The following is a 15,823-nucleotide window of genomic DNA, read 5'->3' on the forward strand; positions in this document are numbered from 1 at the left end:
CGACATTGATGCCCCGTCCCCTCCCAGCATGGCTCAATAGGAGGTGTTGTCGTTGCTTGTTTCCGGGTCACCGTGCTGCAGCCTGTCGAGATTCCATCCGGTGTTCTCATTGTCTCGGATCCGGCCACCGAGCACGCGAGTGTTTCACGCGTGGAAGCCGTTGAGCTCCTTGCCAGGCCTCATGGTGTCGTCCCAACCTCGGCTCACAGTGCATCCTTGCCATGGAAAGAAGCATGTTGACCAGCCTCCGCCGCTTCGACGTTCTTCTACTTCGCCTACTCCGGTTGTGCCGGATGTGCGGTCTACCCCGACCGAGGAAGCCTTGTTGCTCCGCTCCGAGCTCCATGCTTGTCTCGCAAGAGTCGAGAGTTTCTTGGTGAGAGCAGGGACTTCTCTTGACATGTTGCCAGTTGTGCCCGAAGCCTCTCCTCCGGCCGAGGTCATTGCCGGTTCAGCCGAGGTTGGAGAAGACAACCTCTATGGCGTTTCTCCCCCGTGCTAGTCCTTCGCCGTTGCCGCAGCCCCACGTGTCTTTTGCCCGTGAGGGCGAGGACACAATTGGGGTCAAGGCTCCGGTGATGTTGCTCATGCACGAGTTGCAAGAGTTATGTGGGAAGTTGACTCCTCCTCTGTCGGTGATGCATTTGGAGGTGGATTCGCTTGCAGCCTCGACGATGGCTTCTACAAAGCCATCAGTTGAGCCTAGCCTCGACGATGCCTATGAGAGCGTGGACACCATTGGGGTCAAGCCCCCGGCGATGTTGTTCATGCCTGAGTTGCAACAGTTGTGTGGGAAGTCTGCTCCTCCTCTATCGGTGGTGCATTTGCAGGTGGATTCGCTTGCAGCCTTGACGATGGCTTGTGCAACGCCATCAGTTGAGCCCAGCCATCTTCTTGTGTCTGATGCCCTCTTTGCAAAAGAGATTTTTGACTTGCTTGTCAGTTTGGAGGCGGCTAGCCCTGGCTCCGCCAAAGAGATTGCTTGCCTCCTATCGGAGAAGCCTACGGGAAACAAAGTCAAGAAGGTGATGGAATATCTTAGGAGGAAAAGCAAGAAGAATGGCGCCACAAGGAAGGCATCCGCAGTTGCTTGATGGATGGTTTTCATCTTCTTCATGTGTTTTTGGTGGGGTTTCCTCCATCATATGGTGGTTGATGTGTGAGTTTGTGGTTGTTGCGGGTTGTCTTTGGTGTGCCTAGGTGGTCGTGGAGTTGCATGTTTTGGGGCGAGTTCGTTTGTGGATTTATTGTAACGGGTTTCGCCCGGTTTCCCGTTAATTAGCTGGGCTTTCTCTTCTTAATTAATAGAAAGAGGCAAAGCTTTTGCCTCCCTTTCAAAAAAAAAATCAATCATATTAACATGTTGGTCGATGTCACACTTATTTATTGTTCGAATTCCAAATAATTATTTTAATAAACAAAACTAATAATTTAATATTAATCTTTTATTATAATTGTATTATAATTTTAAATTCTTTTAAATATTAACTTTAAAATTTGTATTATAATTATCTTTTTAATTTTTAATTTTTTAATAATTTTTTTTGCCAAACCTGATGGAAAATTTTGAAAATCTAAAAATTGGCTAACTTTATGGTTAAGTAATAGTAATCTTTATGCATGATGCAATTATTAATTTAAATTTTAAATTTTTTTTTTGAATTTCTGGCAAAAACTAAAATCTCCCTTCTTTTATATTTTAATTTGGAATTTTGAGAATCAAAAAAGTTCGGATGTAACTTTTTCCCACGATCATTTTGATATACTATAGGCTTTTTTTCTAACGTCGTATGCAAAAGTTAATGTCATTTTACCTTTGACTAAACTATTTATGCAAAAAAAAATTGAAATTGAAATTTATCAATTTTCCCTAATAGTAGGTTGTGTAACATACAGGAATCTCAAAAGATTTTATTTTTAAAATTTTCTATCATTTTCTTTTATATTTTACAGAGCTAAAAAAGGTTATCTAGGGGGGGTGTGGAGGTGCCTGGGGAGCAAAAAAAACCTAAAAATCCTTTAGTACCGGTTGGTAATACGAACCGGGACTAAAGAATTTTGCCCTAGTGGCCACCCCTTTAGTCCCGGTTGGTATTACGAACCGGGACTAAAGGGTTTCCACGATGAATTGGGACCAATATCTCCCATTAATCCAGGTTCATTTTTAAATCGGGACTAAAGCTCCCAGGGGTGCGGGACAAAAGGTCTATTTCTACTAGTGATTCTATCTTGTGTGTGAATGGAGCCATGGCAAGATCATTTCATGTCGTCAGCCGCTGGCTTAGTAGCTTATATATTGAGACCTGCCTGTCTAGTTAGATGTTGTTAACCATGGGTTTGTTCTGAGTTCCGACGGAAAGCATGCTGATTTTGATCAACAAAAAATTTAGGTAGGTTTGTTTTTCCTAGGAAGGCTAAGGGAGTAAGCGAAAATATCATACGGGCAGCTAGCACGAGATTTGCAAACCTCGAAACGAGGGCATGGTCTAGGGTTGAACTCATTAACGGGCCCCAACCCTAACCCGCCGCCTCCCTCTCCCGCCCCCCTCTCGGGCGGCGGCGGAGGCTCCTACTCCCCCGTGATACGTCTCAAACGTATCTATAATTTCTTATGTTCCATGCTACTTTTATGATGATACTCACATGTTTTATACACATTATATGTCATATTTATGCATTTTCCGGCACTAACCTATTGACGAGATGCCGAAGAGCCGATTGCTTGTTTTCTCGCTGTTTTTGGTTTCGAAATCCTAGTAAGGAAATATTCTCGGAATTGGACGAAATCAACGCCCGGGGTCCTATTTTTGCACGAAGCTTCCGGAAGACCGGAGGACTTACGAAGTGGGGCCACGAGGTGGCCGGACACCGAGGCGGCGCGGCCTGGGCCTTGGCCGCGCCGGCCTGGTGTGTGGGGCCCTCGTGTGGCCCCTGACCTGCCCTTCCGCCTACTTAAAGCTTCCGTCGCGAAACCCCCAGTACCGAGAGCCACGATACGGAAAACCTTACTGAGACGCCGCCGCCGCCAATCCCATCTCGGGGGATTCAGGAGATCGCCTCCGGCACCTCGCCGGAGAGGGGAATCATCTCCCGGAGGTCTCTTCATCGCCATGATCGCCTCCGGATCGATGTGTGAGTAGTTCACCCCTGGACTATGGGTCCATAGCAGTAGCTAGATGGTCGTCTTCTCCTCATTGTGCTATCATGTTAGATCTTGTGAGCTGCCTATCATGATCAAGATCATGTTGTGTTTGTTGGGATCCGATGAATATTGAATACTATGTCAAGTTGATTATCAATCTATCATATATGTTATTTATGTTCTTGCATGCTCTCCGTTGCTAGTAGAGGCTCTGGCCAAGTTGATACTTGTGACTCCAAGAGGGAGTATTTATGCTCGATAGTGGGTTCATGCCTCCATTAAATCTGGGACGAGTGACGAAAAGTTCTAAGGTTGTGGATGTGCTTGTTGCCACTAGGGATAAAACATCGATGCTTTGTCTAAGGATATTTGTGTTGATTACATTACGCACCATACTTAATGCAATTGTCTGTTGTTTACAACTTAATACCGGAGGGGTTCGGATGATAACCTCGAAGGTGGACTTTTTAGGCATAGATGCATGCTTGGATAGCGGTCTATGTACTTTGTCGTAATGCCCCGATTAAATCTCATAGTACTCATCATGATATATGTATGTGCATTGTTATGCCTTCTTTATTTGTCAATTGCCCAACTGTAATTTGTTCACCCAACATCTGCTATCTTATGGGAGAGACACCACTAGTGATCTGTGGACCCCGGTCCTATTCTTTACATCTGAAATACAAACTGCTGCAATTTTTCTTTACTGTTCTTTGCAAACAACCATCATCATCCACACTATACATCTAATCCTTTGTTTACAGCAAGCCGGTGAGATTGACAACCTCGCTGTTACGTTGGGGCAAAGTTCTGTGATTGTGTTGTGCAGGTTCCACGTTGGCGCCGGAATCCCCGGTGTTGCGCCGCACTACACTCCTCCGCCATCAACCTTCAACGTGCTTCTTGGCTCCTCCTGGTTCGATAAACCTTGGTTTCTTTTCGAGGGAAAACTTGCTACCGTACGCATCACACCTTCGTCTTGGGGTTCCCAACGGACGTGTCGATCGCACGCATCAAGCTATTTTTCCGGCGCTCGTTGCGGGGAGATCAAGACACGCTGCAAGGGGAGTCTCCACTTCCAATCTCTTTACTTTGTTTTTGTCTTGCTTTGTTTTACTTTATTTACTACTTTGTTTGCTGCACTTATATCAAAACACAAAAAAATTAGTTGCTAGCTTTACTTTATTTACTGTCTTGTTCTCCATATTAAAAACAAAAAAAAATTAGTTACTTGCATTTACTTTATTTAGTTTGCTTTATTTACTACTGCTAGAAATGAGTAATCCGGAAGTTGAAGTTCGTTCCTTTAAGCAACAAGGGGGAGAAAGTTTTAAAGATGCTTGGTATAGAATTAGCGATGCTCATCATAGGTGCATTAAGAAACACTCCACTATTATACTACTTAGGAACTTTTATGTTGGAATCTCTAGTTGGAATAGATATGTTCTTGATACTCTTGCGGGAGGTAATTTCCTAGGCACTCCTGCTTTAGAAGCTAGTTGCATTATTGAGAGTCTAGTTGGAATACCACCTGTTAATGAAGCTAAAATTGAAATCTCTCTTGAAGATGTTATGAAAAAATTGGAGGGCATAGAGAAAGATCTTCCAAGTATTAAGACTAAATTGGGAATATTACTTAATAGCACTGATAAACTTGATAAATCTCTAGGTGGAATTAATGAGAGAATTGCCGTTTTAGAAACTTGTGCTACTCATGATAATCAAACCCATAGGATTAGTGAACTTGAAGAAGCTATGGGAACCTTGGGTTCAACTTTTTCTTCTCTTAAGTTTAAGGAGAAAGCTTATGTGGGTAAGGAGCAAAAGTTTATGTATGTCTCTAAAGTGCCTAAACCAAAAAAATATTATTATAGGACTAAAATTGACAAAGCCCTTAGTACCACTACGGATGGGGGAGCCTATGATGTCGATGCTTCATCTCTTGATAATACTTGATTCACACTTTCTGCGCCTAGCTGAAAGGCGTTAAAGAAAAGCGCTTATGGGAGACAACCCATTATTTTACTTCTGCACTTTATTTTATATTTGAGTCTTGGAAGTTGTTTACTACTGTAGCAACCTCTCCTTATCTTTATTTTATTGCATTGTTGTGTGATACGTCTCCGACGTATCGATAATTTCTTATGTTCCATGCCACATTATTGATGATATCTACATGTTTTATGCACATTATATGTCATTATTATGCGTTTTCCGGAACTAACCTATTGACGAGATGCCGAAGGGCCAGTTCCTGTTTTCTGCTGTTTTTGGTTCCAGAAATCCTAGTAAGGAAATATTCTCGGAATCGGACGAAATCAAGGCCCAGCATCCTATTTTTCCACGAAGCTTCCAGAACACCCGAGAGTCGCCGGGAGGGGGCCACAGGCCGACCACACATGACCCTGGCGCGGCCAAGGGGGGGCCCGCGCCCCCCTGTTGTGTCGTCGCCTCGTCGCCCCTCCGACTCCGCCTCTTCGCCTATAAAAAGGTCCCTGACCTAAAACCTCGAGACGGGAAAAGCCACGGTACGAGAAAACTTCCAGAGCCGCCGCCATCGCGAAGCCAAGATCTGGGGGACAGGAGTCTCTGTTCCGGCACGCCGCCGGGACGGGGAAGTGCCCCCGGAAGGCTCCTCCATCGACACCACCGCCATCTTCATCAACGCTGCTGTCTCCCATGAGGAGGGAGTAGTTCTCCATCGAGGCTCGGGGCTGTACCGGTAGCTATGTGGTTCATCTCTCTCCTATGTACTTCAATACAATAATCTCATGAGCTGCCTTACATGATTGAGATTCATATGATGATGCTTGTAATCTAGATGTCATTATGCTAGTCAAGTGGGTTTTACTTATGTGATCTCCGGAGACTCCTTGTCCCACGTGTGTAAAGGTGACGAGTGTGTGCACCGTGTGGGTCTCTTAGGCTATATTTCACAGAATACTTATTCGCTGTTATGAATGGCATAGTGAAGTGCTTATTTATATCTCTTTATGATTGCAATGTGTTTTGTATCACAATTTATCCGTGTGCTACTCTAGTGATGTTATTAAAGTAGTTTATTCCTCCCGCACGGTGTAATGGTGACAGTGTGTGCATCCGTGTTAGTACTTGGCGTAGGCTATGATTATGATCTCTTGTAGATTATGAAGTTAACTATTGCTATGATGGTATTGATGTGATCTATTCCTCCTACATAGTGTGAAGGTGACGAGTGTGCATGCTATGTTAGTACTTGGTTTAGTTGTGTTGATCTGTCATGCACTCTAAGGTTATTTAAATATGAACATTGAATATTGTGGAGCTTGTTAACTCCGGCATTGAGGGTTCGTGTAATCCTACGCAATTAGTGGTGTTCATCATCCAACAAGAGAGTGTAGAGTATGCATTTATCTATTCTGTTATGTGATCAAAGTTGAGAGTGTCCACTAGTGAAAGTCTAATCCCTAGGCCTTGTTCCTAAATATCGCTATCGCTGCTTGTTTCTTGTTTCTATCGCGTTACTACTGCTGCGTTACTACTGCTTGTTTACTATCCTGGACAAAGCACTTTTCTGGTGCCGTTGCCACTGCTCATACTTATTTATACCACCTGTCTTTCACTATCTCTTCGCCGAACTAGTGCACCTATTAGGTGTGTTGGGGACACAAGAGACTTCTTGCTTTGTGGTTGCAGGGTTGCTTGAGAGGGATATCTTTGACCTCTTCCTCCCTGAGATCGATAAACTTTGGGTGATCCACTTAAGGGAAACTTGCTGCTGTTCTACAAACCTCTGCTCTTGGAGGCCCAACACTGTCTACAAGAATAGAAGCTCCCGTAGACATCAAGCTATTTTCTGGCGCCGTTGCCGGGGAGGAAAGGTAAAAGGCACTCATACTCCGGTCCCAGGTAAAAGTACTTTTCTGTTGCCGTTGTGTGTGTGCTCGAAGCTATTTCCTTTATATCCTGCAATTGCATCTTTTTGTTTCTTGTTTACACTAGTTTGGCATAATGGACAACAATGAGCTTCTTATGCTATTTCCTGATTTAAGACATGGATGGTTTGATGCGAAAATTAAAAAACCCATGGAACATATTAGTATGAACACTTTGAATACCATTGTTGCTAATGATATGGAAAATTCTAAGCTTGGGGAAGCTGGTTTTGATGAGCATGATATTTTTAGTCCCCCAAGCATTGAGGAGAAAATTTTCTTTGATGATACTTTGCCTCCTATTTATGATGATTATAATGATAGTGGTCTTTTGGTGCCACCAACTATGGAGAGTAAATTTTGTTGTGATTATACTATGCCTCCTACACTTGATGAGAATAATAATGATAGCTACTTTGTTGAATTTGCTCCCACTACAACTAATAAAATTGATTATGCTTATGTGGAGAGTAATTATTTTATGCATGAGACTCATGATAAGAATGCTTTATGTGATAGTTATATTGTTGAGTTTGCTCATGATGCTACTGAAAGTTATTATGAGAGAGGAAAATATGGTTGTAGAAATTTTCATGTTACTAAAATGCCTCTCTATGTGCTGAAATTTTTGAACCTACACTTGTTTTATCTTCCTATGCTTGTCACTTTGCTCTTCATGAACTTGTTTATTTACAAGATTCCTATGCATAGGAAGCATGTTAGACTTAAATGTGTTTTTAATTTGCTTCTTGATGCTCTCTTTTGCTTCAACTCCTATTTCTTGCGAGTGCATCATTAAAACTGCTGAGCCCATCTTAATGGCTATAAAGAAAGAACTTCTTGGGAGATAACCCATGTGTTTATTTTTGCTACAGTACCTCTATTTTATATTGTGTCTTGGAAGTTGTTACTATTGTAGCAACCTCTCCTTATCTTAGTTTTGTGCTTTGTTGTGCCAAGTAAAGTCGTTGATAGTAAGGTTCATACTAGATTTGGATTGCTGCGCAGTAACAGATTTCTTTGCTGTCACGAATTTCGACCTGCCTCTCTGTAGGTAGCTCAGAAAAATATGCCAATTTACATGCATGATCCTCAGATATGTACGCAACTTTCATTCAATTTGGGCATTTTCATTTGAACAAGTCTGGTGCCTCAATAAAATCCATCTTTACGGACTGTTCTGTTTTGACAGATTCTGCCTTTTATTTCGCATTGCCTCTTTTGCTATGTTGGATGAATTTCTTTGATCCATTAATGTCCAGTAGCTTTATGCAATGTCCAGAAGTGTTAAGAATGATTGTGTCACCTCTGAACATGTTAATTTTTATTGTCCACTAACCCTCTAATGAGTTGTTTCGAGTTTGGTGTGGAGGAAGTTTTCAAGGATCAAGAGAGGAGAATGATGCAATATGATCAAGGAGAGTGAAAGCTCTAAGCTTGGGGATGCCCCGGTGGTTCACCCCTGCATATTTTAAGAAGACTCAAGCGTCTAATCTTGGGGATGCCCAAGGCATCCCCTTCTTCATCGACAACTTATCAGGTTCCTCCCCTGAAACTATATTTTTATTCCATCACATCTTATGTACTTTGCTTGGAGCGTCGGTTTGTTTTTGTTTTTGTTTTGTTTGAATAAAATGGATCCTAGAATTCATTGTGTGGGAGAGAGACACGCTCCGCTGTTGCATATGGAAAAATATGTCCTTAGGCTTTACTCATAGTATTCATGGCGAAGGTTGAATCTTCTTCGTTAAATTGATATATGGTTGGAATTGGGAAATGATACATGTAGTAATTCTAAAATGTCTTGAATAATTTGATACTTGGCAATTGTTGTGCTCATGTTTAAGCTCTTGCATCATATACTTTGCACCCATTAATGAAGAAACACATAGAGCTTGCTAAAATTTGGTTTGCATATTTGGTCTCTCTAAAGTCTAGATAATTTCTAGTTTTGAGTTTTGAACAACAAGGAAGACGGTGTAGAGTCTTATAATGTTTACAATATGTCTTTTATGTGAGTTTTGCTGCACCGTTCATCCTTGTGTTTGTTTCAAATAAACCTTGCTAGCCTAAACCTTGTATCGAGAGGGAATACTTCTCATGCATCCAAAATCCTTGAGCCAACCACTATGCCATTTGTGTCCACCATACCTACCTACTACATGGTATTTCTCCGCCATTCCAAAGTAAATTGCTTGAGTGCTACCTTTAAATTTCCATCATTCGCCTTTACAATATATAGCTCATGGGACAAAATAGCCTAAAAAACTATTGTGGTATTGAATATGTACTTATGCACTTTATCTCTTATTAAGTTGCTTGTTGTGCGATAACCATGTTCCTGGGGACGCCATCAACTCTTTGTTGAATATCATGTGAGTTGCTATGCATGTCCGTCTTGTCCGAAGTAAGAGAGATCTACCACTTTAATGGTTAGAGCATGCATATTGTTAGAGAAGAACATTGGGCCGCTAACTAAAGCCATGAATCATGGTGGAAGTTTCAGTTTTGGACATATATCCTCAATCTCATATGAGAACACTAATTGTTGCCACATGCTTATGCATAAAAGAGGAGTCCATTATCTCGTTGTCTATGTTGTCCCGGTATGGATGTCTAAGTTGAGAATAATCAATAGCGAGAAATCCAATGCGAGCTTTCTCCTTAGACCTTTGTACAGGCGGCATAGAGGTACCCCTTTGTGACACTTGGTTAAAACATGTGCATTGCGATGATCCCAGTAGTCCAAGCTAATTAGGACAAGGTGGGGACACTATTAGTATACTATGGATGAGGCTTGCAACTTGTAAGATATAATTTACATGATACATATGCTTTATTACTACCGCTGACAAAATTGTTTCTTGTTTTCAAAATCAAAGCTCTAGCACAAATATAGCAATCGATGCTTTCCTCTTTGAAGGACCATTCTTTTACTTTTATGTTGAGTCAGTTTACCCATTTCTCTCTATCTTAGAAGCAAACACCTGTATTAACTGTGCATTGATTCTTACATACTTGCTTATTGCACTTGTTATATTTCTTTGCATTGACAATTATCCATGAGATATACATGTTACAAGTTGAAAGCAACCGCTGAAACTTAATCTTCCATTGTGTTGCTTCAATACCTTTACTTTGAATTATTGCTTTATGAGTTAACTCTTATGCAAGACTTATTGATGCTTGTCTTGAAGTACTATTCATGAAAAGTCTTTGCTTTATGATTCATTTATTTACTCATGTCATTACCATTGTCTTGGATTGCTGCATTCATTACATATGCTTACAATAGTATGATCAAGTTTATGATGGCATGTCACTCCAGAAATTATCTTTGTTATCGTTTACCTGCTCGGGACGAGCAGAAACTAAGCGTGGGGATGCTGATACGTCTCCGACGTATCGATAATTTCTTATGTTCCATGCCACATTATTGATGATATCTACATGTTTTATGCACATTATATGTCATTATTATGCGTTTTCCGGAACTAACCTATTGACGAGATGCCGAAGGGCCGGTTCTTGTTTTCTGCTGTTTTTGGTTCCGGAAATCCTAGTAAGGAAATATTCTCGGAATCGGACGAAATCAAGGCCCAAGCATCCTATTTTTCCACGAAGCTTCCGGAACACCCGAGAGTCGCCGGAGGGGGCCACAGGCCCACCACACATGACCCCGGCGCGGCCAAGGGGGGCCCGCGCCCCCCTGTTGTGTCGTCGCCTCGTCGCCTCTCCGACTCCGCCTCTTCGCCTATAAAAAGGTCCCTGACCTAAAACCTCGAGACGGGAAAAGTCACGGTACGAGAAACCTTCCAGAGCCACCGCCATCGTGAAGCCAAGATCTGGGGGACAGGACTCTCTGTTCCGGCATGCCGCCGGGACGGGGAAGTGCCCCCGGAAGGCTTCTCCATCGACACCACCGCATTGAGGGTTCGTGTAATCCTACGCAATTAGTGGTGTTCATCATCCAACAAGAGAGTGTAGAGTATGCATTTATCTATTCTGTTATGTGATCAAAGTTGAGAGTGTCCACTAGTGAAAGTCTAATCCCTAGGCCTTGTTCCTAAATACTGCTATCGCTGCTTGTTTACTGTTTTACTGCGTTACTACTGCTGCGTTACTACTGCTTGTTTACTGTCCTGAGCAAAGCACTTTTCTGGTGCCGTTGCCACTGCTCATACTTATTTATACCACTTGTCTTTCACTATCTCTTCGCCGAACTAGTGCACCTATTAGGTGTGTTGGGGACACAAGAGACTTCTTGCTTTGTGGTTGCAGGGTTGCTTGAGAGGGATATCTTTGACCTCTTCCTCCCTGAGATCGATAAACCTTGGGTGATCCACTTAAGGGAAACTTGCTGCTGTTCTACAAACCTCTGCTCTTGGAGGCCCAACACTGTCTACAAGAATAGAAGCTCTCGTAGACATCATTGTGCCAAGTAAAGTCTTTGATAGTAAAGCCAATACTAGATTTGGATTACTGCGCAGGAACAGATTTCTTGCTGTCACTAATTTGAGCAGTTGTCCCTGTAGAAAAATCAAAAAAATCTGCCAATTTACGTGCGTGATCCTCAGATATGTACGCAACTTTCATTAAATTTGGGCATTTTCATCTGAGCAAGTCTGGTGCCACTTTAAAATTCATCTTTACGAACTGTTCAGTTTTGACAGATTCTGCCTTTTATTTCGCATTGCCTGTTTTGCTATGTTTGATGGATTTCTTTGTTCCATTAACTTTCAGTAGCTTTGTGCAATGTCCACAAGTGTTAAGAATGATTATGTCACCTCTGAATATATGAATTATGCACTGACCCTCTAATGAGTTTGTTTCGAGTTTGGTGTGGAGGAAGTTTTCAAGGGTCAAGAGAGGAGGATGATACAATATGATCAAGAAGAGTGAAAAGTCAAAGCTTGGGGATGCCCCCGTGGTTCATCCCTGCATATTTTAAGAAGACTCAAGCGTCTAAGCTTGGGGATGCCCAAGGCATCCCTTCTTCATCGACAACTTATCAGGTTCCTCTAGTGAAACTATATTTTTATTCCGTCACATCTTATGTGCTTTACTTGGAGCGTCTGTTTGCTTTTGTTTTTGTTTTTGTTTGAATAAAATCGGATCCTAGCATTCTTTGTTTGGGAGAGAGACACGCTCCGCTGTTTCGTATGAACACATATGTTCTTAGCTTTATCTTTAATGTTCATTGCGAAATTTGAACTATTTCATTCATTGTTATATGGTTGGAAACGGAAAATGCCGCATGTGGTAAATGGTTTAATGTCTTGAATAATGTGATACTTGGCAATTTTTGTGCTCATATAGATCTTGTTTAAGCTCTTGCATTATGTACCTTGCACTCATTAATGAATAACTACATAGAGCTTGTTAAAATTTGGTTTGCATGATTGATCTCTAGAGTCTAGATATTTTCTGGTTGAGGTGTTTGAATAACGAGGAGACAATATAAAGTCTTATAATAGCTACAATATGTTCATATGTGAGCTTTGCTGCACCTTTTATACTTGAGTTTGCTTCAAACAACCTTGCTAGCCTAGCCTTGTATTGAGAGGGAATTCTTCTCATGCATCCAAATCCTTGAGACAATAACCATGCCACTTGTGTCCACCATACCTACCTACTACATGGTATTTCTCCGCCATTCCAAAGTAAATTACTTGAGTGCTACCTTTAAAATTTCTATTATTTGTCTTTGCAATATATAGCTCATGGGACAAATAGCCTTAAAAACTATCGTGGTGAAGAATATGTACTTATGTGTCTTATTTCTTAATAAGTTGCTTGTTGAGCGGTAACCATATTTTCTGGGGACGCCATCAACTCTTTTACTTTTGTTGAATATCATGTGAGTTTCTATGCATGTTCATCTTGTCTGAAGTAAGGGCGGTTTTCACAATCAAATGGTTTGAGTATGCATACTTGTTAGAGAAGAACATTGGGCCGCTAACTAAAGCCATGATTCATGGTGGAAGTTTCAGTTTGGACAATTAATCCTCAATCTCTTATGAGAATATTAACTGTTGTTGAATGCTTATGCATTAAAGAGGAGTCCATTATCTGTTGTCTATGTTGTCCCGGTATGGATGTCTAAGTTGAGAATAATCAAAAGCGAGAAATCCAATGCGAGCTTTCTCCTTATACCTTTGTACAGGCGGCATAGAGGTACCCCTTTGTGACACTTGGTTGAAACATATGCTATGCAATGATAATCCGTGTTAACCCAAGCTAATTAGGACAAGGTGCGAGCACTATTAGTATACTATGCATGAGGCTTGCAACTTATAAGATGTCTTATACATAACACATATGCTTTATTACTACCGTTGACAAAATTGTTTCTTGTTTTCAAAATGAAAAGCTCTAGCACAAATATAGTAATCAATGCTTCCCTCTGCGAAGGGCCTATCTTTTACTTTATTGTTGAGTCGGTTTGCCTATTCTTTCTATCCCGAAGCAAACACTTGTATCAATTGTGTGCATTGATTCTTACATGTTTACTTATTGCACTTGTTATATTGCTTTATGTTGACAATTATCCATGAGATATACATGTTGAAGTTGAAAGCAACCGCTGAAACTTTATCTTCCTTTATGTTGCTTCAATGACTTTACTTTGAACTTATTGCTTTATGAGTAACTCTTATGCAAGTCTTATTGATGCTTGTCTTGAAAGTATTATTCATGAAAAGTCTTTGCTATACGATTCATTAGTTTACTCATTATCTTCATCATTGCTTCGAATCGCTGCATTCATCTCATATGCTTTACAATAGTATGATCAAGATTACGATAGCATGTCACTTCAGAAATTATCTTTGTTATCGTTTACCTACTCGAGGGCGAGTAGGAACTAAGCTTGGGGATGCTTGATACGTCTCAAACGTATCTATAATTTCTTATGTTCCATGCTACTTTTATGATGATACTCACATGTTTTATACACATTATATGTCATATTTATGTATTTTCCGGCACTAACCTATTGACGAGATGCCGAAGAGCCAGTTGCTATTTTCTGCTGTTTTTGGTTTCAGAAATCCTAGTAAGGAAATATTCTCGGAATTGGACGAAATCAACGCCCAGGGTCCTATTATTGCACGAAGCTTCCAGAAGACCGGAGGACTTACGAAGTGGGGCCACGAGGTGGCCAGACACCAGGGCAGCGCGGCCTGGGCCTTGGCCGCGCCGGCCTGGCGTGTGGGGCCCTCGTGTGGCCCCCTGACCTGCCCTTCCGCCTACTTAAAGCTTCCGTCGCGAAACCCCCAGTACCGAGAGCCACGATACGGAAAACCTTATAGAGACGCCGCCGCCGCCAATCCCATCTCGGGGGATTCAGGCGATCGCCTCCGGCACCCTGCCGGAGAGGGGAATCATCTCCCGGCCGGAGGTCTCTTCATCGCCATGATCGCCTCCGGATCGATGTGTGAGTAGTTCACCCCTGGACTATGGGTCCATAGCAGTAGCTAGATGGTCGTCTTCTCCTCATTATGCTATCATGTTAGATCTTGTGAGCTGCCTATCATGATCAAGATCATCTATTTGTAATCCTTCATGTTGTGTTTGTTGGGATCCGATGAATATTGAATACTATGTCAAGTTGATTATCAATCTATCATATATGTTATTTATGTTCTTGCATGCTCTCCGTTGCTAGTAGAGGCTCCGGCCAAGTTGATACTTGTGACTCCAAGAGGGAGTATTTATGCTCGATAGTGGGTTCATGCCTCCATTAAATGCGGGACAGTGACAGAAAGTTCTAAGGTTGTGGATGTGCTGTTGCCACTAGGGATAAAACATCGATGCTTTGTCTAAGGATATTTGTGTTGATTACATTACGCACCATACTTAATGCAATTGTCTGTTGTTTACAACTTAATGCTGGAGGGGGTTCGGATGATAACTCTGAAGGTGGACATTTTAGGCATAGATGCATGCTTTGGATAGCGGTCTATGTACTTTGTCGTAATGCCACGATTAAATATCATAGTACTCATCATGATATATGTATGTGCATTGTTATGCCTTCTTTATTTGTCAATTGCCCAAGCTGTAATTTGTTCACCCAACATCTGCTATCTTATGGGAGAGACACCACTAGTGATCTGTGGACCCCGGTCCTATTCTTTACATCTGAAATACAAACTGCTGCAATTGTTCTTTACTGTTCTTTGCAAACAACCATCATCATCCACACTATACATCTAATCCTTTGTTTACAGCAAGCCGGTGAGATTGACAACCTCGCTGTTACGTTGGGGAAAAGTTCTGTGATTGTGTTGTGTAGGTTCCACGTTGGCGCCGGAATCCCTGGTGTTGCGCCGCACTACATTCCTCTGCCATCAACCTTCAACGTGCTTCTTGGATCCTCCTGGTTCGATAAACCTTGGTTTCTTTCTGAGAGAAAACTTGCTACTGTACGCATCACACCTTCCTCTTGGGGTTCCCAACGGACGTGTCGACTGCACGCATCACCCCGCGCCCCACAGCCACCCGCCGCCCGTCGCCCTCAGCCGCTGCCACTGCCGGCCGCGGCCTTGACCCCGGCGCTGGCCTCGGCCCTGCCCCCCGTGCCTCGGCTCCGGCCATGGCCCCGGTCCCGGCCTGGCTCTAGCGGTGGTGGCGGCACCCCCTCCGTCGAATCGACGAGGGGGAGAAGAGGGTTTCCGCGGCGGCATTCCATGGGAGGTGGTGTAGCATCAGTGGAGGAAGCCGGGTGGCACGGCTACTTGGCCGGGGCCTGAGGCTCTCC

This window comes from Lolium rigidum, chromosome 7 (assembly GCF_022539505.1).
Source record: "Lolium rigidum isolate FL_2022 chromosome 7, APGP_CSIRO_Lrig_0.1, whole genome shotgun sequence".
Classification (NCBI taxonomy): domain Eukaryota; kingdom Viridiplantae; phylum Streptophyta; class Magnoliopsida; order Poales; family Poaceae; genus Lolium; species Lolium rigidum.